General features: G+C 43.6%; 1 protein-coding gene across 1 annotated transcript in view; it reads left to right on the top strand.

Annotated features, from left to right (window-relative positions):
• The window catches only part of SLC20A2 (solute carrier family 20 member 2), a 114,189-nt gene continuing 89,518 nt past the window's right edge, over window positions 156-24,826 (top strand). Inside the window, exons 1-2 of the mRNA XM_021078067.1 lie at window positions 156-4,084; window positions 5,233-5,421. The gene's annotated coding sequence lies outside the window, so the exon portion shown is untranslated. The remainder of the gene's footprint in view (window positions 4,085-5,232; window positions 5,422-24,826) is intronic.

The raw sequence follows: 24,826 nt of genomic DNA, 5'->3' as shown, positions 1-24,826 counted from the left end.
CCCAGGATGCTGTAGTATTATTGTTAAAGTGACTTTGGGGTATTTAAGATTTGTGTGTGTGTAAAGAGTTGAAAAATTCTAGCTCGAGACAGGTAAAGAATTTATGTAGGATTTCAGCATCAGCATTGAAGTAATCCGATTTCAGCGGTTGGCGTAGCCTTGCAAATAAATGGCCACTTGTTCACGTGCTCGAGGTCTTAACTATTCATTTTGAGCGTGTTCTCTAGGATCAGCTGACTGCTGATTATAATTCATACTAGACCTTGTAGAGGTTGTATCCTTAATTGACAAGCAGAGATTAGAGCTAAGATTTAACACTCTACCCTTAGCAAGTTTTCTCTGCTTCTTTGTGGATCATTCTGTTAAAATTAAACTCAACTCTTCTGTAGAGGAAGAGCATTCCTTGGTATATAACAAAAGCTTTATTTTTAGTAGTAACATATTAGCTTATATATAGTATGTATATATAATCATATATGTAGTTTTGTAACTATTTAGTACAACTCCAAAGTTGGAAAATTAGAATCAATAATAATTGGGTAATGTTGAGTACCTACCGAGTGTTTGCCAGGCCTGTGCCATACTTTCTTTCATTTAATCTTCCAGATAACTTTTTGCATAAACATAGGTTGTTCAGAAATATTTGAGTACACGAGTTGATTTGAATGTGTCCAAGTGTGGAATATGTACATTAATTACTTCTGTTTCTGTTTTTTTTCAGTTTTTTTTTTTTTTTTTGTAAAATAAGGGTGTTGGCAGTATATAATGACTCAGAGAGTAAATGAATGTGTTTTTCAAGTTGGAAGAGGGCTTTACAATTACATGGAAGGGCAGTCAGTCCCTTCATTAGGGTATTCAGTAGTTTCCAAAGCCCTGTGTCATGTCTCTTTATCCAAGTTGCCATTACGTATCATTGTCACGCAATGAACAGGCCAGGCTTAGGACACTGGATAAAGGTAAATGTTGGGAAAGCCTTAATGTCCCCTTCTGAAAGGCCCCCTCTTTCCATATTTAGTTTCTAAGTGACATTCTTAATAAGAGTTAACAAATGACAGTCAAGCAGGAAGAGTAATTTTCTAGTACCAAACCAAGGAAATAAAAAACAGTGAATTGGCTATTACTTCTTAACATACCTGTGAATGTTAAGAATCTTGGGTAATCCATGCTGTAGGAGTTCTACCTGATTTTTCAGTTTGCCTTGAAATGTCTTCAACATATTCCAGTCCAGTATTTTGTGCATTAACAAGTTAAGTTTTTGGAGTTCCCCCCCATGACGGAGTGGGTTAAAAATCTGATTGCAGTGGCTCAGGTCACGGTAGAGCCCTGGGTTTGATCCTCGGCAGTGAGTTAGGCTGTTGGTGCAGCTGTGGCGGAGGTGGCAGCTGGGGCTTGGATGTGGTCCCTGGCCCAGGAATTTCCACATGGCATGGGGGTGGCCAAAAGAAAAGAAAGGAAAAGAAAAAGTTAATTTTTTGACTGGATTTAATTGAGTAGTTTTGACTTCCTTAATCCAGAAGTTTTATTTTGACTGTGTTTCCAGAGATACAGTTTAATGATGTATGGAGGAATAACAGTGATGAGAATGATGGTGGGATCCAGCAGTTGCATCTTGTGAGAGCAGAAATAGCTGAGAGAACGTGCAGAGGATGAGGGAGGGAGGTGCTTGGAAATGTGTCGTATTTGCGGTTGGAGCGTATTTTCAGATAGTGCTCCATCACTGGAGGAAGAGGATTGAGAATGCTCTGCCGGTTAGGATTTTACGAGAACCTTCTTTGACCTGAAGGCATTTTCCCTGGGGAGGGGATGAGTGATTTGTCATCAGTGGAAGGATGTAGGAAGCAAAAGCTGCATGCATGTCTTTTCCGTGGAGTTACTATTTCCACCCATCGTGACTGATTCTTGCCACCACATGCATGTTCAGGCACATTCCTAGTAGAGATTTGATATTTGTGGGCAGCCACTAGTAGGAGAAGGAAAGAAGAGAAAGGGATGGCAAGTGACAAAGCACAGAGCTTTGGTTAATAGGCTTTCACTGGGGCACAATTTAGCGGCTGCGCCTCCACAGCCTCTATTATGAAAACCGTTCTGATAATACCGACTGTGTCTATAACTCTCTTCTATGTATCTGGAAATATGGAGAATCAACCTTTGAACATGCCTCAAGGAACAATGGAACACACTTAGAATACAGCCTATGACAAGTTTGTCATTTCTCATGCCAGCCATTTCTGTACATTTGTCACTTTTGGAGGCCGGGGTGACAGAATGCCAGCCTTGGCTCGTGTGTACGAGGCATTTAAACCATGTCATGTCTCACCAGGTTGGAGAACAGGTCCTTCTTCCTTCCTCCCTTCAGAACTCGGCTCTCAAGTGGGTGCCCTTTTCAGCTCCTGGGGTGCAGGGGCCTTTTCTGGGTCCCTCCTGGCCATCTGCCCGGAGGCGGGGACAGTGTCTGCATCGCAGGTGTGCAGGAAATACTTGTGCAATGAAGAGATAGGCTGGAATCCTCTCTGTTCTCACCTCCAGTGGAAATCCCACTCACCTTTAGGGGCAGGGCAGCCTCGCCTTCTCCGGAGTCTCAGCTCACAATGCACCCTTTGAGTGTCAGCTGTTTCTGCCACACACTTTGGCATTTAATCTCTTGCAGCTTTATATTGTCGCCTGAGTGTTCCCCGTGTTTTGTTTCCCCACCCCAAATACAGGCAGCTCGGAGGCAGGGAAGATTCCTTCGTGCTGGCCTGTGTTTGAGAACTTCCTTGGTCATCCAGTATACTAACATACACAGAGTAGGCTTCTTTTTACCTGTTGAGTGAATATTAGCTACTGTGGGAGAGCATCAGGAATGTTCACAATGTGGTCCCCATCCTCGAGTAGGTAGCATTTTAGTTGGGCAGCCATGGTGTACCCACGGGGAACAGTATGAGAATTTGGTGTTAAGTAAAGCAGATACTAATAGCTAACGTTTGTGTTGTGCGTAAAATCTGCCTGACACTGTCTCCAGTGCCTTTACAACGTTAGTTTATTTGAACCTCCTGACAACCCTTTGACACAGATGCAGTTATAATCCTGTTTTACAAATGAGGAGACAGAGACACAGCGAGGTCATGAAGTCACCTGCCCATGACCACAAGGCGAGTAGCAAGGAGGGAGACGGGATGTGAACCCAGGCAGCCTGGCACTTGAGTCAGAGTGGGTCCCCTGGTTCGGGGGGCAGTTACCTTGTCCGAGATGGGAGAGAGATCTAAAGGTTGCCCCAACTTTTCTTTTTCAAATATCAAAGTCGTGTACACCATGGCAGTGACTGAGCTGCAGCAACTGTACTGGATTCTTCAGGTGGAAGAGGTTGATTATGACACGGTGGTGGGGACACTGGATTTTGAAATGACTGAGGGCAAGAGGGAAGCAGCTGAGTGGGGAGTAGGACTCTGGGTATTGAATTCTAGGACAGTGATTCACCAGGACACGGGGCAAGGATCGTTCAAGTTCTAACTCAGTGCCAAGTAACTCCTTCTGCACTATTAAACAATGTTGAATGACACGCCTTAACCACTTTTCCATTTTAAACACTTTTAAACCCGGAGTGGGTGTAATTTACCAGGACGGGAGCAGTATGGAAGGCTTCCTGTGCCTGGCAGCCCTCATGTGGAATCTTGACCCACTTTTTCAGCCTGTCTTGGACAGTAAGAACACTCTTGGGGCCGGGAGACCTCTTCAAACCAAGTCATATTTCTCAGTGGGGAAAGAAAAAAAACCAAAACAACGTAAAATGGTGCTGTTGACTGGGTGACACACCTGAGGTGAAGTCACTTTGAGTTGGACGAGGGCCTCCAGACATAATCCAGCCAGATGAAGACAGATGGCCTTCCCTGAAAGCCCAGTTTTGTGTCCCTTTTGGTCGGGAGCTGACAGTGTTCTTTGGGGGGTGTTGGGCCTCAACAGAATCCGCTGAATCCAAATGACTCGGCAGATAGGGAAGCACACACATCAGCACAGCCGCTGTCCAGGAACCGGAGGAGGACGTGCCCTCGAGTGACGTGTGGGCCACCGCCCTGGTCAGCAGCCAGGGAGGGCCCTCATTCTGCAGGTATGGTGTTCTGAGTCGCCAGTGGTTTCTGCTGGGTAGGCGGTCGTGAAGTTTGTCTGGGGGCAGTTTTACAATTCCAATAAGGCCACGTGGGCTGCTGTCCTTTTCACATCAGCTCACATTCGGGGATGGCCCGTCAGCAAAGCAAAACTTACACCTGTGACTGTTGTCCCACAGTTGTGTTCTATTTAAATATCCTAGGATAAAATTTGGAAAACTTGGGCTAAAATAATCAACATTGAAGTGATTGATCCAATTGGCATGTTAGCTTAATTTCAGCATCTTCTCTGAACGAGGGGTTTTGAGGGAAAGAGAAGCTGATACCGTGATTCATTTGTTTTTAAAGCCTATTAAGCTGGGATAATATAGTGACCTCTCTGCTGCCCCATTTTATGACTCTTAGGGTTGTAGAGCTGGATTCTGGACATGACCTATTGTAATGGTTAAGTACAAGTAAGCGTCAGAATGACCCAGGGTTTATTGTAAAGTAACAGTAACAGGTACCTGAATTGAATCCCGGAGATTCAGGTTCTTTAGAGCTGGGCCTGGGCTGAGCATCTGTATTTTAAACCATCCTTGAGTGATCCTGGTACCCACCTCCTACTGGAGGCAGAACCAGCCCCGTAGTCTATAGATAAGAACATCTGGGCAAGGTCGAATGACTTGCCTCCAGCCGCTTCAGTGCCATCTGAGATTTTATCACCAGATAGTATCTCGCTTCAGAATTTTATGGCTGGAAGAAATTTTCCAGAGCATCAGTTCCATGGCTCCCTTTATAGTTGTCTATAAACCATGGCTTGTTCATACCATTTGCAAGGAAGATATGAATGCAGAGAAGTAGTGTTTTCTCACAGCCTGTCTTCTGCCCCTGCCATGGTAAAGCTGAAAATGTCAGTCACTAGAATCTCCTTATAGTTTTTAACTGATAAGTTTTGTTAATTTCAGGAACAATCAGTCATACCCTTTTTTAAAATATAGTTTAAGCTGAAGTGAAAGATTAAAATTTTTATCTGAGTTACTTGTTTTTCAATCTTAGTGTAACTGCGTGAGACTTTTCAGTACTTTATCAGAGTGTTTTTGTTTTTAAAATTAGGTTGATTTTTTTTTTAACTTTTTTTTTTTTTTTTTTTTTTTTTTCCCCTTTCAAGGCGTCTTACCTTGGGAACAGCACAGTTTGGCTTCCATGTCATCTTTGAGTTTGAGAGAACCCTAGTTTCAGCGTGTCCTCAGTAGAGACCAAAGAACCAGGTTTGTTCCTTCAAGAAGTGTCCCCATGCCAGAAAGAGCAGAAGTAAATAATAATGTCTTGTGAATGGACTGCGTGGCAAAGTGACTCGGTACGATATTCGTGGAAAAGTAGTTAAAATCATACACATAACACACACACACACAAACAAAGTAACACCGAGGAGGAGTTCCTGTTGTGGTTCAGCAGGTTACGGACCCAACTAGTATCCAAGAGGTTGTGGATTTGATCCCTGGCCTCCTCGCTCAGTGGGTTAAGGATCCGGTGTTGCTGTAGGCTCAGATCCTGCATTGCTGTGGCTGTGGTGTAGGCCAGCAGCTGCAGCTCCGATTCAACCCCTAGCCCGGGAACTTTCATGTGCTGTGGGTATGGCCCTAAAAAGCAAAGAGAAAACAACACTGAAGAAAAGGCAGATTTCGAGAAGCAACCTGATGCTGTTTAAGATTTTTGAGCAGCCAAAAGAAGATAGTTCTGCAAATATTAATGAGAAGATTCACGTGTGTTTCTTCACATTGTTCTCACATGATCTTTGTTAACCCATTTCACTGAAGAGTTACTAAAGGCATGGGTTGTTGAGGAATTGGCTGCTTCTCAGGGATGCGCTGCTGCATGTTCAGACTTTGTGACTTTAGGTCCATCTTCCTTTATCTTCCTCCTGGCCTCCGTATGTGCTTGCTTTTTCTTGCACAGTTTTTGGACAAGAAAGTTGATCCATATTTTTTTCAGCTTAAAAGTAAGAATTACGCAGAATTCCTACTGTGGTGCAGTGGGTTAGTGATCTGGCTTGTCTCTGTGGTGTTGCCGGTTCAATCTCCAGCCCAGCACGGTGGGTTAAGGATGTGGCTCGGATTTGATCCCTGGCCTGCGAAATTGCGTCTGCTGCAGGTTTAGCCAAAAAAGAAAAAAAAGAAAAGAAAAGGAAAGAGACATTTGGTCTGGTAGCTCTTCCATCCTTGGTTATTTTCTAAGATCATGAGTAGAATAAATTCGCTGCTTTTCTTCAGAGTGGCTCTACTTTGTTGTTTTAATGTTCTGGTTCAGTGTTTTGTTTTCCTCTCCCGTTTCTAGATGGAAGTGAAGGAGGATCTCAATGTTCTGTTTTCAGTGGGAGCCAGCTTATAGGACATTTACAACATCTTGTCCCTGTCCTTGTTTTAACCTTATTTCCAGCCTCCATCAAACTTCTCTGTAGCGTTATTGATGAAAACGATACCTTCTTATCAGCGCTCTCTTGTTTAGGGAGGTATTGAGAAGCAGGGATTCCTCCAAATACTAACGAGCTCACAGAGAGAGCGCTTTTCTGATGAACAAGTGAAGCAGTTGGTTGTGAAGGTCCTGAACACGCGGGCCGTCTGAGAGTTAGTTTGCAGCTTAGAGCTGAGATCGTTTACTGGCATAAGGAAATTTTTCCATCACAGAATTTTCATTTTGTTTCTGCTCTTATTTTTGCTACTAAGTCAGTGGACCTCATCAATAATTTTTCTCCTCTGTAACTTGTGGAAACCACTGTTCTTATTAATCCAGTTTTCCCCAACAGAGAGAAACAGAAACCAGAGAACAGATTTGAAAATTGAATAAAGTGAAATTCCAGAAACCATTTGTCTTTCATTAATATTTCTTTCCCAGGGGCTTCTTTAACTTCACCCTTTCTTTCTGCCTTTCCACCCTAGCTGTTTATCACCTGGTCTCACTTTTATATTTTTTTCTCATCTGTCCAGAATTTCTTGTTCGGTGTCTTTGCATTTTTACCTACTTCCTGCCTTTTCTCTGACTCAGCCTCCTGTGGAAAATGCTTTCTGTTCTCTTTACCCTCTGTTTCCTTGGGCGTGCCTCCTTCCTCACCAGCACCTCCTGTCTTTCTCCTGTTACCTCTTGTAACTCAGCTCCATCCACCCCGCCGTCCATCGTTGGGGTCCCCTCTGAAACCTGCCTCTGTCTGCGTCTGTCTCTGGAGCTCACTCACATGGATCTATTTCATCTGATTCCCTCCCAGCTCGGTGTTTCTGATGTTTTCTTCCTCTGCCTTTAAGTCATCGTGCCTTTGCTCCCTCAACTCTTTTTCTATTTTCCTTATCCCTCGGTGGTTGGTATTACTAGATGGATTTGTGGTCAGTAGTTGCATAGAGCACAGGTCCTTTCCGTGTATTTCCTGGGTAGCCAGGATGAATCAATTATTATTAACTTTTCTTGGAACGTTGAGCTTCCTGTGCTTTCTGCTTCTAAGAATTAGATTGGTATTCTACACAACTAATCTTACTTTAAAGAGAGGACAGTCATAGGATGCTGTCATTTTTAACTCATTAGCCAAGAAGTCATGCCATTTGAATCACTGCCTCATCTTGAAAGGTTAAAGCAGACATCCAAAGCAGGTTTAGGGGGTAGAGGTGAGTGGAGGATAGGAAGAGAAAGGTAAATACCAGAAAAAGATATAGTCAATTTCTAGAACCGGAAAGAAAACTGAAACCACAAACCGCATACTCTAAGATTTATTAGGCACAAGGTCCCCTAAAAGAATAAAAAGTATCACTAATGCTGTTAACTAATCTTCGTACTAGGTTGTCTGTATTTTTCTATCTTCCTTTTAGTTCTAAGGCTTTAACAAAACATACTTGATCTGATAGATACTCATTTTTTTTGAGAGGCTTGATGTCTCCTGAGATATTAACCTATGTCATTTTGTAGCTGTACTGTAACATTCTAAAAAATGTCATTCATAACTGATCCTGTTAGTTTCTTGTGTAGGAAAGCATATAAATCATGTGGCGTCATGTAATGAAAAGGTAGCTTTTTGGCACAGTTTTATGTTGTGCTGTTGATGATGTGCATTGTCATATTTTTCGTTCATGAGAGCGTGGTGTAGTTCTGTAATTTTGTTTTCTAGAATGTGTATGAATACTGGAGGTGGACCAGTGTGAGTACAAAGGCAGCTTTATTCAACGTAAAACAGAGAAGCCCTATATATCACATAATGTAGTGTCTAAACACGACTTTTAGAATGGCCCTGCAAACTGAGGCTGATCTCAATGAATCTTCTTTCCGCCTGAGCCTGCCCTGACTGTAGTGGTGGCTGTTGGGTGTCTTGAAGCTGGTGGAACAGCTAAGGGTTTGATGATGGGTCTGTAATGTTCACCACCTGTGAGTGCTCGGTCAGATCAGAACCACTTTTGGTTGAGTCCTAAAGAGAAAAGGCATAGAGATGTGCTAAGTACAGGCTGGTGTTCTGGGATTACAGAGGTGAGCACGGTGTGGGCCATTCCCTCTGAAAGCTCATCATTAAGTAGGGAGCATTGATAAGTGAGCAGTCTTGCAGTGCAGTGGGCAAATGCAAAAATGTCCATAGGTAGCAGCTATTATAGGGACAGAGTAATCAGGAGAGGAGCAAAAGTATGGGTCAAAAACCTCTTACAGTCAGATATACTATGTAGATTTTGTGTGTGTGTGTTGTGATTATGAATTGTCTCTCCCTTTCTACCTGTGTGAACTGGACAGGTTGCTTAAACCACTCAGATTCAGTGTCTTCACCTTGAATTGGTGATAATTATCTAGTAAGTTTACACAGATTAACTGAGGGAATGTTTTATGAGGAGCCAGTATGGTCTCTTATCCGATTATTGTCTAAAATCTGGAGAACAAAACATCAGTAAAGAACATGGCAGACGAATACAATACTCTTGTTACATAGATAATGTTGCTTCTCAAAAGGTGTGGAATTCCCATTTTAGTTAATTAATTAATTAACTTGTCTATTTAGGGCTACGCCTGTGGCATATGGAGGTTCCCAGGCTAGGGGTCAAATCGGAACTGTGGCCACCCCAACCTATGCCACAGCCACAGCAACTCAGGATCTGAGCTGTGTCTGCCACCTACACCCACAGGTCACGGCAATATCAGATCCTTAACCCACTGAGCGAAGCCAGGGCTCAAACCTGCATCCACATGGATACTAGTCAGATTCATTTCTGTTGAGCCACAATGGGAACTTCAGGATTTCCATTTTAAATTTGCTTTTATAGTTTTTAGGAAAACGTGCCTCACTAAAAACCTTAGTCAATCCTCTTTTTTTTTCTTCTTTTTATTTTAAAGTTTTTATACAATTTTTAAAGGTTGCTTTCCATTTACAGTTACTACAAACTATTGGCTACATTGCCGTGTCATACAGTGCATCCTTGAGCCCTTCTCATGCCCAATCCCCCCTCCTTTTTTTAAACCCCCAAAATTTCATTTTGCCTGATCTACTTGCCAGATATAATTCTCAATGACAGTTATTTCTTGCCATAAATCGCATCTGTTCTCAGATTTAAAATTTGCGACCATTAAGCATATTTGGCAAAAATGTGCCACAGGCTTTTAAAGTGTTTGGCTGGAATGACAGCATCATTGGGCTAGGTCTCTGTGGTGCCTGCTTTCAGGAAAGCTGGAGTAAGAGTGATTGGATACAGAATGCTCTGGGGTGTGTTATAAAATCCGTCTTTGTGTAGTCGTAATCCCAACACAGGGTTATCTATACCAACCTGAATTCAGTTCCTAGATTATACCTATGCTTTTGTGCCTTTAAAAGGTGTTTAAATTAACTTCCTTTAACAGTACTAAACAGTCTGTATTTTCTAGTGTAGTAGAAAAAATTGTCATGGTGATTTAATATTATTTTGTTTATGGTTGACTAATTTCTTCCTAAATTAGCAAGTCCTTGAAATAGGGCCTATGTCTATACCATGTAAAAACTTTTCACTTGAAACCAATGATTCTTCTGATTTGGATTGTTGAACCTTGTTATATAAAGTGCACTAATTTATACCATGATTAGACCTGTCTCTTCTGTTCTATTGTAATTTTCTATGTTACCAGGATTGTACTGGGGGTAATTTTAAAACATCGGCATTGAGATAAAACTACTAGCCCAGAATTTTGAATGTCTTGTCTGAAGCATCTTTAGTAGGATTTATATTTTAATTCTTATATTTGATTCTCATTAACAAGGGATTTAAAGCAGCTTGGTTTGTGTTTTATGGCTAGTATTAGTTTGTATTGACCTGACATTCACAGGTAGGGAAACTATTTCTGTAGAAAGAGAGACTTGGTGCATCAATATTACAAAGCTTAGTTTAAGCTGGCTGTGAAATTAGAAAAGTGGCATTCGTGGAGTTCCTGTTGTGGCACAGTGGAAATGAATCCCGCTGGTGTCCATGAGGATATAGTTTCGATCCCTGGCTTCGCTCAGTCGGTCAGGGAGCTGGCGTTGCCAGGAGCTGTGATGTAGGTCGCAGACGTGGCTTGTGTTGTTCTGGCTATGGTGTAAGCCGGCAGCTGTAGTCCTGGGAACTTCTAGATGCCATGGGTGCGGCCCTAACAAGAAAAAAAAAATAAGTGGCTCTCACTTGTATTCTCTGGAGGGTTCTCAGCGGTAGTCCTGTGGCATGTTGCTAGCAGGTTTAATTGCCGTCATGAATGTCTAGTTAGCACAGGGATTTGGGACATCGCTGGCTGCAGATGGTGTAGAATGAGGGGAGGCGCAGGTTTTGTCTTTCTCTGTTCCCTGTTATATCCTTTGAGAAATGATACTTATTTCAATAGTGTTTTATTTTTTCTTTATATTTTTGTTATCATTATTATTATTATTATTATTATTTTTTTTGTCTTTTTGCTGTTTCTTGGGCTGCTCCCTCGGCATATGGAGGTTCCCAGGCTAGGGGTTGATCGGAGCTGTAGCCACCGCCTACGCCAGAGCACAGCAACGCGGATCCGAGCCGCGTCTGCAACCTTCACCACAGCTCACGGCAACACCGATCATTAACCCGCTGAGCAAGGGCAGGGACCGAACCCGAAACCTCATGGTTCCTACTCGGATTCGTTAACCACTGCGCCACGACGGGAACTCCTGTTATCATTATTGATATGAACAACAGTTACTGTTTTGGAGCTTCAGCAGGGCCAGGCTTTTGGCATACATTTTGAACTCTTGGCTACTACTCAGGTAATTTTCTAATAAAAATTGGTGATATGAAGTATATCTTATGTAATATGTATTTATATATAATGTACAATATGTGTTCATATATATATTTTTTTTGTCTTTTTAGGGCCGCACCCACGGCAGATGGAGGTTCCCAGGCTAGGGGTCCAGCAGAGCTGTAGCTGCCGGCCTACACCACAGCCACAGCAAGGCGGGATCTGAGCCGAATCTGTGACCTACGCCACAGCTCACAGCAACTCCAGATCCTTAACCCACTGAGCCAGGCCAGGGATTGAACCCATGTCCTCATGGATGCTAGTCAGGTTCGCTAACCTCTGAGCCAAGGTGGGAATGCCTGTGTTTATATTAATAAAGAAATAATCGGAGTTCCCGTCGTGGCACAGTGGTCAACGAATCCGATTAGGAACCATGAGGTTGCGGGTTCGGTCCCTGCCCTTGCTCAGTGGGTTAACGACCCGGTGTTGCCGTGAGCTGTGGTGTAGGTTGCAGACGCGGCTCGGATCCCGCGTTGCTGTGGCTCTGGCGTAGGCCGGTGGCTACAGCTCTGATTGGACCCCTAGCCTGGGAACCTCCATATGCCGAGGGAGCGGCCCAAGAAATAGCAAAAAGATAAAAAAAAAAAAAGAAAGAAAGAAATAAGCAAGTCAGTGTTAGGGCAGTTCTGCAGACCTGCAGGTTTCTTGTGAGGGTTACATTTTCCCCACTACAAAAATGAGGGCACCGAGGGAGGTTATTGAGCTGCCCAAGGTCACACAGACAGTAAAGAGTGAAAGCAGGATCATATTCCAGGTCTGCTTCATTCGCATGCTTTCCATCACTTTTCTATACTGCCTTTTAAAATGTTTCCCCTCGAAAAAGTAAAGTTTAGCTGTTTTATAAATGCACATTATTTTGAGCTCAGGTATACTCTATTAATCCTATGCTGTACACTGAATTTCCCCCCCCCCAAATAAAATAACTGTGTTTTTCACTGTAGAAATAGGTCCAGTGTTAAAAGTAAGCAATGCATAATGGAAAAACAAAACCAAATAATAGAGAAAAGTATAAAGGAGGTGGCGAAAATTGCTAATACTTCTACCAGTCAAAGGTTAGCATTTTGACGTATGGTTGCTCTTCCAGACTTTTTGGTGTATAAATACACGTATGTACGTGTGTTTGCATGTGTGTATTTTTCTAAGGCTGCATTTGAAGCATGTGTAAGTTCCCAGGCCAAGGGTCGAATTGGAGCTGCAGCTGAGGCCTACGCCACAGTCACAGCAACGTAGGACACTTAGCCAGCTGAGCCAGGCCAAGGATCCAACCCACATCCTCACAGAGACTTTGTTGGGTCTTTTTTTTTTTTTTTTTTTTTTTGTCTTTTGTCTTTTGTCTGTTGTTGTTGATGTTGTTGCTATTTCTTGGCTGCTCCCGGCATATGGAGGTTCCAGGCTAGGGTCGAATTGGAGCTGTAGCCACCAGCCTACGCCAGAGCACAGCACAAGGCCTACGCCAGAGCCACAGCAACGTGGGATCCGAGCCGCGTCTGCAACCTACACCACAGCTCACGGCAACGCCGGATCGTTAACCCACTGAGCAAGGGCAGGGACCGAACCCGCAACCTCATGGTTCTTAGTCGGATTCGTTAACCACTGCGCCACGACGGGAACTCCCTGTCGGGTTCTTAACTCACTGAACCACAACAGGAACTACACATAATATATATTTTAAAAGCAAATGTAGATTCATAACATGCATGGTATTTAATAACTGCCCTTTCATTTATTACATATTGAGTATCATGTCACAGCCTTGTAAGTTTATATCTTCATTTCAATTTTTCTTTTTCAATTTTTAAAAATAATCTTTTCATTTTAGGAGTTCCCTGATGGCCCAGCAGTTAAGGACTCAGCATTGCCTTTGCTGTGGTTCAGGTCGCTGTGGTGGCCCGGGTTAACCTGGGCATAGCCAAACAAAAAAAATTACAATCTTGGAGTTCCTGTTGTGACTCAGCAGAAATGAATTTGACTAGTATCCATGAGGATTCAGGTTCCATCCCTGGCCTTGCTCAGTGGGTTAAGGATGTGGCGATGCTGTAAGCTGTGGCGTAGGTTGGATCTGGCATTGCTGTGGCTGTGGCATAGGCCGATGGCTATTGCTCCTATTTGACCCCTGGCCTGGGAACCCCCGTATGCCGCAGGTGTGGCCCTAAAAAGCACACAAAAAATTATAATCTTTTCATTTTAGAACAGTTTTGGATTTATAGAAAAATTACAAAACTAGTACCAAGAGTTCCTCGTTTCCCCTGTCGTTGTTGTCCCCGTTCCTTGTTCCCTTGTGTCCCCACGTTAAGTGTGGTGTGTTTGTCACAACTGATGAGCTAGTATGAACACATTAACTGAAGTCCACACTGTGTCAGATTTCCTTAGACTTAACCTCCTGTCTTTTTCTGTTCCAGGATTCTGTATAGGATTCAGCAGTTTAGTCCTCAGGTCTCCTTAGGCTCCTCTTGCCTGTGGCAGTTTCTTAGGCTTCCCTTGGTATTTTATGACTTTGGCAGTTTTGAGGCATATTGGTCAGAAATTGCAGAGCGCCCCTCCATTGGGACTTGTCTGACGTTTTCCCCCTGGTTAGCGGGGGTTTGGGGAGGTGGGGGGAGACCCCCAGAGCCAAGTGCCATTTCCATCCCATCCTCTCAAGGGAGCCCCCTGCCCGTCTGGTTCTCCTGACCTTGACCTTGTTCTCCTGACTGAGGAGCTGCTTGTCAGGTTTCCCTCCTGCCAGCTTCCTCTCCCTCTGTCCTCTTTCCCTTCTGTGCTCTTGGAAGTGGGTGGCCCCACGTGAGGAATGGGGGGCCTGCTCCATCCCCTTGAGGGTGGGGCATACTGTCTACTCACACGCTTGGACTTTTTCCTCACAGATTTGTCTATTCTCCCCATTTATTCTTTTATCCAATCGCTTATTTCTATCGATGTAGACTAGTGGATATTTATGCTTGTGTTGCAATCCAATACAGCACAACTTAATTGCTCTCCTTGATCCAGCTTTGGCCCTTGGGGGAGCGTTCACTTGGTTCCTGTGTCCTTTTTTTTTTCTTTTTTTTCGTCTTTTTGCTTTTCTAGGGCTGCTCCTGCGGCATATGGAGGTTCCCAGGCTAGGGGTTGAATTGGAGCTGCAGCCGCCGGCCTGCGCCAGAGCCACAGCAACACAGGATCCGAGTCGCATCTGTGACCTACACCACAGCTCACGGCAACGCCGGATCCTTGACCCACTGAGCAAGGCCAGGGATGGAACCCGCAACCTCATGATTCCTAGTCGGATTTGTTAACCACTGCGCCTCGACGGGAACTCTGATTCCTGTGTCCTTTTGCTCTACCCTGGTATTGTGGGTTAATATCTTCATTTTTTTCACATAGGTGCTTGGTATTCCATTGTAAGAATAAACCATAATACATTGAATCCCCCCCCCCCCTTTTTTTTTGTCTTTGTCTTTTCTAGGGCCGCTCCCGTGGCACATGGAGGTTCCCAGGCTAGGGGTCTAATCAGAGCTGTAGCCGCCGGCCTGCGCCACTGCCACAGCAACGAGGGATCCGAGCTGAGTCTGCGACCTACACCACAGCTCACGGCAACACCAGATCCTGAACCCACTGAGCAAGGCCAGGGATCCAACTAGGAACCCAAAACCTCATGGTTCCTAGTCGGATTCGTTAACCACTGAGCCATGACGGGAACTCCTGGATCCCTTTTCGTTGGTGATTTAAATAATCAGTTTTCTCGCTGTTATAAACAATGCTGTGATGCGCGGTCTTCAAGACTTCCTTCATGAAAATATTGTTGGATAATTTGGGAAAAACTGGCTGTTTTAAAGGGACTACTCGGAGAGCCCCCTGTGGTGCAACTGGATCGGTCATGTCTTGGGAGCACTGGGATGCAGGTTTGATCCCCGGGCCAGCACAGCAGGTTAAGGATCTGGCATTGTTGTAGCTGCAGCTTAGGTGGCAACTGCAGCTCAGATCTGACCCCTGGCCCAGGGATGCCATATGCTTCAGGGTGGCAAAAAAAAGAAAAATAAATAAATAAAGGGACCACTCATTTTACATTTTATGTGATCCGTGGCTCTTTCTTGAGAACACCTTAAGCAGATTTCTGAGGCCTGAGCATTTTCACCTGACCTCGGGAAACAGTGCTGTGTTTATCACTGTACTTGCTTGCCTTCATTTTGCTTCTTTTCCTGTGATAAGAGCTGGTGGTACAAGGTGACACCAGTGGTCCCAAAAGCTGCTTGGAGGGTTAATCTCCATGTCCCTGTCACCCTAGTTTTATCTGTCAACTTGTGGCCAGTCTTGTTTAAAACGCCTACCCACTCCCCACCACCATATTATATCCATTGAATTTACCTCTGTTTTTTGACGTGCCTCTAAAATGTACAGTGATTTAGGTAGTTCCATGGTGGCCCAGCGGGTTAAGGATCCAGCATTGTCACTACAGTGGCATAGGTTTGATCCCTGGCCTGGGAACTTCCTTATGGCACTGGTGCAGCCAAAAAAAAAAAAAAAAAAAAAAAAAAAAAAAAAAAACCAAACAGTGATCTAAATTGGAGATGAAGTGATGAGGACAGAAAGTTTCCTTTTGCTTTTTCTAAGCCAGACTGAAACCAGCCTTAACTGATGATTGTATTTGAAACTATTTTATTGTAAATACTCAGTTGCTGTCCTCTGTTCATTATATGCAGATTCCTATTTTATTCAAACCTCATTCAGACTGTCCTGCCTAGCAGTCGACAGGATGCAGATTTTCCTCTTTCCTGAACAGGCCTTGTTAAAGTCCATCAGCTTTATTCTCCTCCCATCTCGAGTGCCCTATTTGTGTTATTTCTGCACTGCGGCTTACTATTATCTCCCTATTTCCATTCGGTTCTATTTTCATTCGTTTCTGAGAAAAAGTTTAAAGATAAAAAAGTAACCACAGTTTCAACTACATCTCTGGTCAAGTGCATTCAGTTATCTGAGGCTAATGTGTATTACGGATTTTTAATTCTTGGAAGACAGCCTATTCAGTCAGTGTGCTGTGAATGTGGATATTTTTAAGATTTGCATCTGTAGCATTTCACTTGCTCTACCTATTTTAATCAACTTTTCATTTTATTTTTTTATTACTCAATGAGTTTTATTACATTCATAGTTGTACGGCGATCATTACAACCCAGTTTTATGGCATTACCACCTCAACCTGGGCATCCCTCACCAACGTGTTCCATTTGGAAACCATAAGTTTTTCCAAGTCTGTGAGTCAGTATCTGTTCTGCAGAGAAGTTCATTGTGTCCTATTTTATTTTATTTTCTTAGCTTTTTTTTTTTTGGTCTTTTTTTAGGGCTGAACATTCAGCATATGGAAGTTCCCAGGCTAGAGGTCGAATGGGAGCTATAGCAGCCAGCCTACACCACAGCCACAGCAACTTGGGATCTGAGCCGCATCTGTGACCTACATCGCAGCTTGTGGCAATTCTGTATCCTTAATCCACTGAGCGAGGCCAGGGATTGAACCTGCGTCCTCCTGGATGCTAGTCGGTTTCATTACCTCAGAGCTGCAATGGGAACACCTTTTTGATACAATAATAATACTTTTTTTTTTTTTTTTTTAAGATCCTTTGCACTGATACGGTCTTTTCTTAACTTTGACATCATTGTTCCTTTGTGGCTCAATGGATTTAGGCCAAAGCATAGTGTCTATGAAGATGCAAGTTTGATCCCTGGCCTTGCTCAGTGGTCTAAGGATGATTGGGTGTTGCCGAAAACTGCAGCCTAGGTTGCACATGCAGCTCAGATTCAGCATGCCATGGCTGTGGTCTAGGCCTCAGCTGCAGCTCCAATTCGATCCCTGGCCTGGGAACATCCGTATGCCGCAAGCTCAGCCCTAAAAAGAAAAGCAAAACAGAACAAAAGCACTGTGACATCATTGCGCTATATTCCAGCTGGATGACCCTGATTGATTGTCTTATCGTCTCTTTCAGTTTCCTTATCTGAAAAGTGAGGCTATTTAGCAGCAGCCTCCTCCCTGGATTGAGTGTTGAGTTGAATGGGATTGGCTGTGGTGCCTGGTGCATGATAAATGCTCCGTAGATTTTACCCCAGCCATTTCTTCCTCTCCAGCCATCTGGTAGCTTTCCCTTCACTTATTTATACCTTCGCTTAGATTAGGAAAAACGGTTTTATCATAAATAAGTGACCACCTTCCCATGTTCCTCAAACTTGATTTAAACTTTTTGTTTTGAAACGGCTACAGAGTCTCAGAAGCTGTGAAAATACAGAGAGGTCCCATGTATCCTTCATCTGGTTCCCTGCAAAGGCAGCTAGTAAGAGCAAAAGCTGTAAATAGTGCTGATGCATTCTCAGTTTTACATGCAGTCCTGTGTGGGTGGGGGGGGGTGTGTGTGTGTGTGTGTGTGTGTGGTTCTCTGCAGTTCCGTCATGTGTGGATTTCTGTAACCACCACCCCAGCTGGAGTTTCCATCGCGGCTTAGGGGTAACGAACCTGACTAGTATCCATGAGGACCTGGGTTCGATCCCTGGCCTTGCTCAGTGTAAGGTTAAGGATCCAGTGTTGCCGTGAGCTTTGGTGTAGGTCACAGATGCAACTCGGATTCTGCACTGCTGTGGCTGTGGCGTAGGCCGGCAGCTGCAGCTCTGAATCAACCTCCAGCCTGGGACATTCCATATGCTGCAAGTGCCAGACTGAAAAGCAAAAATAAAAAAGGATGCAGAACTGATCCATCAACCCAAGGCTTCTGCTTGTGACCCCTTTATCACCCTCCTTCTTCCCACCAGCCCTTGTTAATAGTTACTCGTCTGTTCTCCAGCTTTATAACTTTGTCATTTTGAGAATATTCTATAAATGAAATCATGACCACATGAGATTGGCCTTTTTTAAACTCAGCGCTCATGCTGTTGGGTGTACCCATTGTATGTTCCCTTTTATTGCGGAGTAGTGTTCCGTGGTATGGATGCATCACAGTTTAACCACTTCTCTTGTGGAAGGATATTTGGGTGGTTTCCAGTTTGGGGCTCTTCCAGATAAAGCTGTCTTGAGCATGTGTATACAGGTATTTTGTGTGGACCTGAGTTTTTATGTCACTAGGATAAATGCTTAGGAGTGCAATTCCCAGATCAAAACTTTTTTGGTGGACTGTCGTAATCTTCTCTCAAAATTTATGCTAATCCATCCACTCTTGGAGGTACATGTAAAGGCAAATTTTTTTAATGGCAACCATTATAAATAATATATACATTGTCCTTTGTTTGAAGATATCTTTCTGGAGTTCCTGTCGTGGCTTAGCAGAAATGAATCTGATTAGCATTGAGGACACAGGTTCGATCCCTGGCCTTGCTCAGTGGGTTAAGGATCTGGTCTTGCCATGAGCTGTGGTGTAGGTTGCAGACGCGGCTCAGATCCCACGTTGCTGTGGCTGTGGTGTAGGCCAGCAGCTATAGCTCTGATTCAACCCTTAGCCCGGGAGCCTCCATATACCACAGGTGTGGCCCTAAAAAGCAAAAAAAAAAAAAGAAGAAGAAAGAAAAGAAAAAAGATACCTTTTTGTATAATTTGCGACATGAGTCCAAAGTGTAGAATCCTGTCTTTTTATAATGTAATGTGTTCTAAATAAATATTTCATTTTGTGAGTGAGTTCCCTTTCACATTTTATTGATGTTATTCTCATGGGATACATTATTGTTCTCAGATACTCAGTTTGGGGGAGGTGTTTCAAGTAATGGCTTTTCTTTTTATCAACTTTCTGCAATGGGATAGAGTTAAATTTTTTAAATACTTAGATTAGCACAAGAAATCAGAAAGTTCATTAACTGACTCAAGTCCGGCAGAATTTCAAATAATCAGTAGAACAGTGTTGGCACTTTTGCTTTCCACCATAACATTTGGGGTCCTAAGATGTTTCATAAAATCATCGTCTCCAAGGTTTATAATAAATGATAAGTCATTATTCAGGTGAAGCGGCAAATACTCTTGACATGTGAAGGATTCCTAGTTAAGAGAGCCATAGATTGATTTTATTTAAGTTGGGCATCAAAAGGACAAACTTTATTTAAGTTGTCCACATAAGGACAATATAAATTATGGATGGTGGACATGCATCAGCTGGTTGGTTGATTTTGGTTTTCCCAAATGTATCTGTCTCCTGGCCTTAAAATAACTGATAAAGTAGAAACTTTTTGCAAAAAATTGGAAGAAGAGAAGGGAAAGGATGAAACATAAAAAGCATTGGTTCTTAACTCTTAAAATATTCTAGGAGCTTTTTTTTCTCCTATGGCTGCATCTGTGCCTCATGAAAGTTCCCAGGCCAGAGATGGAATCTGAGGTGCAGCTAATGCGGTAACCTATGCCGCAGTTGTGGCAATGCCAGATCCTTTAACCCACTACATTCGGGTTCTTAACCCACAGTGAGAACTCCCTAGATAGCTTTGAAAACAAAACAGGTACCTACACCCAGGCCAGTTAAATTGGAATGTCTGGAAGTGACACCCAGGCACTGGTACTTTTTTTTTTTAAATACTTCCAGGTAATTCTAATGTTAGCCAAAGTTGAGAACCCCTGAACCAACAGAAACAGGGTCTCTGCTCACATGTCTTCATTTTAGAATTTGCTGGTGCTTGTGCAGTATGCATCCATCTCCTCCATATTGGACTGATAATATGCTGAGGTGCATATTATCCTAAGGAGGGGGAGAACCACTCTTGTGAATTATGGACATGTTTCATCTACAAAACACAGCTTTACTACGTATAACAAGAAGAGTGCTTGTGATGTGGGCTCAAGGACCCACAACATTGAGAAACTCAGAATTGCTGAAAGGTCAAAGAGGAAGTTAGATTTCATCCAAGGCATACTTTAGTTGGAAACTTCTGGGGAAATGAGGCATTTAGAAAACCTGCCTGAAGTGGGGAGAGAGATCTGAGTCTTATTTATAGATCCTATTGTCAGCTCGTATTAGTTTTTCTTTTCTTTTTTAAATTAATAATTTTGCAAAAGCAATATTTAGTTGTAACAGTGTGCAAGGATGAATAAGAAGAAAGAATTAATCCCCCACCCGTGTTCACAGCCTGATGTGAATTCTTCCACACCTTTTTCTACATTCAAAAAAAGTAGGTTTAATAAAGGTTTGAGAGGTTTTTTGCTTTTTTTTACATAGGATCATACTCAGTACATTATTCTAGGGCTTGCTTCTCTTCCTTAATATGTCATGAAGGTTTCTCCAGGTCAAGAGATCAAATCTAACTCTTGTTTTCAAAAAGTGAATAAGATTTTCAGTATACCATAATTGTATTCAACCATTTTCCTGTGAATGGATATTCAGGATGTTTTTTTGCCACTACATATCATCAAGCAACACGTGTCTTTGTTGCATATATAATCTTAGGTGCTTGTGTTTTTCTGTCGAAGTATTCTTATAACCTGTGGTTTGATTTGGTCAGATTTCTTAGTTTCTGGATTGTGGGTTAAGGTCAGTTGAATCCCAGTTAGTTGGCTTCTTCTGGGTATTAAGTTGAGCATTAGATAGGAGCATCAATTATTTTATTTCTTTACTTTTAAGATTTTTATTTTTTATCACAGTAGATTTACAATGTTCTGTCAGTTTCTGCTGTACAGCAGAGTGACGCAGCCATACACAAACATATATATATATATATTCTTTTTCTCACATTATCTCCACCGTGTTCCACCACAAGTGACTAGGTATAGTTCCTCGTGCTATACAGCAGGATCTCAATTGCTTATCCACTCCGAATGCAATGGTTTGCATCTACTAACCCCAAACTCCCAGTCCATCTCCCTTCCTCCCCCTCGGCAACCACAAGTCTGTTCTCCAAGTCCATGCGTTTATGTCTTTTCTGTAGATAAGTTCATTTGTGCCATATATTAGATTCCAGAGGAGAATCAATTGTTTTAGAAATGGATTTGAATGCATTCTAGTGACCAGAAGCATTTTTCATAGGTCCTAGGATTCTTTTTTTTTTTTTTTTTTTTTGTCTTTTTGCTATTTCTTTGGGTCACTCCCATGGCATATGGAGGTTCCCAGGCTAGGGGTCCAATTGGAGCTGTAGTCACCAGCCTATGCCAGAGACACAGCAACGCTGGATCCAAGCCGCGTCTGCAACCTACACCACAGCTCACGGCAACGCTGGATCGTTAACCCACTGAGCAAGGGCAGGGACCGAACCCGCAACCTCATGGTTCCTAGTCAGATTCGTTAACCACTGTGCCACGATGGGAACTCCAGGTCTAGGATTCTTAAGGTGTCTCCTTGCCAGGCCTGTGGATGGGCTGGAAGGGGGTCCAGGAACCATCAGATGTTGACTGTAAAACTTGTGCATTTTGTGGCATTCAACAGAGTTGTTGCCTCAAGAAAGGCTAAAAATGGATAATCTGTGTATCAGAGTAGTACTGAGCCTAGAGATTCTGCTAGGATCAAAGGGAATGTTAAGTTCCCAATGATAGCACCTTTTAATCCAGTGTCCTCTTTCTGTAAAGATGGGCTTGAAAGAAGTTTACCTAATTACCCAGATGACATCAGCATAGGAGAGATATGACCGATACCCTAGATAGACTCTAGACGCAGAATAATCTGGAGAGGTTGAGCTAATGTTCTAAAACCAGCAAGAGGAAGTATGCTCGGGGTGGGGGACCATCACCCACGAGACCAAAACAAGCTGGGAGTGTATTTGACCACGGGCTTGTGTGAGCCTCTCCGTGATGTGGCTGCTGAAAATAGGACTTAGACTGCCCTTGATGAATGTGTTTACGCCTGTGACCCACGTTTAGGTGAAACCTTAGCAAAGGAGAGGGATGAGTGGTGGGTGGAGAAGTGAGGGTCATTGGTGCAGGAGACGGTGTAGAAGAGCCACGTGGATCAGGGACTGGGAGGACCGGACCGGAAGGTGGTGTGGAGACCTCGGGCAGGTGGACACACAGGTGCTCTGTAACCATGTGGATGGAAGGCAGTGACAAGGCAAAGGGTTTCTTTCTTTTTTTTTTGTCTTTTTGCCTTTTCTGGGGCCACTCCTCGGCATATGGAGGTTCCCAGGCTAGGGGTCCAATCGGAGCTGTAGCCGCTGGCCTACGCCAGAGCCACTCAGGATCGGAGCCACGTCTGTGACCTACACCACAGTTCACAGCAATGCCGGATCTTAACCCACCGAGCAAGGCCAGGGATCGAACCCGCAACCTCATGGTTCCTAGTCGGATTCGTTAACCACTGAGCCACAACGGGAACTCCAAGGCAAAGGGTTTTGACTTGATGCGAGCTCTGGTGAGAGTTCCCCATGATGGACTGGGTGCCCTGGAACGTAGTGACTTCACACATAGTGACCGGGAACAGGGGCTGTCGAAGGAATTCCTGTTCCACGGGAAAGGTTGTACCCTAGGACTCCAAAACCTCCTTAGTTGGAATGGCCTATTTCTGCCTTCAGGTACTTGAATTGTAAAAACTGGAGAAAATTCTAGGAAAATATTATAGGCTCTTTTAAAGTACATTTATAGAAAGAATGCTTTTAACTCAACGGCTACGTGATTGCCAAGAACTGGTATTTCAAAGGTGCTGAAATGTTGAAAGGTAACAGGTTTTGATCCGCAGCTTGTGGCACATCAGTTATTCTTCTGTCAGACCTAAAGTAACTAGTCTAGACTTGCAGAGTGTGGTGTGAGGCTTTATTTTTGTTACTCCAGAGAGGAGCAAAGCCACATTCTTTTCAAGCTACAAAAAGAGGGTAAAAAAGGAAATCTCACCACTTCCTGGCTTCACTGCGCCCTCCGGAAACACAGGACTCTATCTCCATGAGACTAATTGTTCTGGATTCTGACTCAGATGGTGATGACACTGCATGGAATTTGTGTCCTGCTTATCATCTGCACAGGCCTGCGCCCAAGCCTGCATACTGCCCTGGGAGAACGTGTCTTGGTTGAGACAGAGACAATCCCTTATCATGCCTCATAGTTGAAACAGTAGAAAAATTCTTTAGGTTGTGGCAATGGAAAAATAGTGTCAAAATTTGTTATCTAAAGCTTTAAAAGGAAAAAAAAAAAAACCCTCTAACTCACACTAGTGGTCTTAGAACAGATTGGGGGCCACTGCCAGGTACGACACCACGGTTTCCACTCCTTTTCACGGTTAGGGATGAAGAAAATGGGCTCCACCACTTGCTGGCTCCGGGACCCTGATCACCCACTGGCAAAGGGAAGGCAAAGGCAGCACTTGCACCCTGGAGAGAAGCACTTAGCACAGTGCCAGGCCCATGGAGAGGATTTCCTAAACGTTCTACTGCTGTGTCTTCTGCTGTCCCCCTTGTGTTCCTATTTGCTTTCTGGTAAAACAGGTACTGTTGTCGAAAGGTATTATGCCACCTTGAACACAGCATGTCTAAAACCCATTTTTATGTCCCCACCCCCACTTCCTCCTCTCACCCTGAACCAACTTCTGCTCTGCCCTCATGTCTCCTCTTTGTTGTTGTTTGCTTTTTTTTAGGGCCGCCCTCACAGCATATGGAGGTTCCCAGGCTAGAGGTCAAATTGAGCTGCAGCCACTGGCCTACACCACAGCCACAGCAATGCAGAATCTGAGCCACATTTGCTGCCTACACTTCAGCTCATGGCGGTGCCAGATCCTTAACCCATTGAGTGAAGCCAGGGATCAAACCCGCGTCCTTATGGATACTAGTCGGGTTCATTTCTGCTGAGCCACAACGGGAACTCCTGTCTCCCCTTTTGCATTAACTCTCCAGAGATGCCAGGGGAAGAGGTCAACCTCGCAGGCTCTGGAGTCTCACTGTCTGGAATAAAGTTCCTGCTCCACCACTTAACAGCATGTGACCTTGGACAAGGCGTCTAAATCTCACTTCTCTCAAGGATGCAGTAGCTATGGTAGCAGTCCATCCTGTAGAATTGGGAAACTTCATGGGGAGAAATACACGTCAAGTGTTTAGCATGGTTCCTGACACTTCAGTGCACCCACACATGTTTATAAGTTACAATTTAACTCTCAAGCTCCCAGTGCTGGTGTCTCCCTGAGTCCCTCTTCCCTCCCCTCCCCTGGCGGTCGCCAGTGCTGTGGATTCCACCTCAGACGTCTCCCTCTGCTCTTTCTCATCACTGCTCTTAGGTCAGGGTTTCTTAGCTTGGACCCACTGCTCAAAGAGGTTCATAATCCCCTGAAATTATATACATATCTTCTGACACATGCACATGTATCCTAAGGAAAGGGCTTTTAGTCTTTATCATTGGTTTTCACACAGGTCAGTGATCTGTGAAAGGCTAACAGTAACTACAGGCCTAGACGCTTTCTCTCTCATCTGTATTCAAGAACCTGTAAATTGACTTTCCTCCCCTGGTCTCTGTACCTCTGATCTTCTCTTCACACTGTTGCCCAGTTAAATTTTTTTTTTTTTTTTTTTTTAATGTCCTTACTCATCTGGCTTATACAGTGGTGTTGACTCCTTAGCATCTGCAGTGGGCCATTCTCATCCCAACCACATACTAGAATCACATG

Source organism: Sus scrofa, chromosome 17 (genome assembly GCF_000003025.6).
Source record: "Sus scrofa isolate TJ Tabasco breed Duroc chromosome 17, Sscrofa11.1, whole genome shotgun sequence".
Taxonomy (NCBI): domain Eukaryota; kingdom Metazoa; phylum Chordata; class Mammalia; order Artiodactyla; family Suidae; genus Sus; species Sus scrofa.
This window is presented reverse-complemented; position numbering and strand designations above follow the sequence as displayed.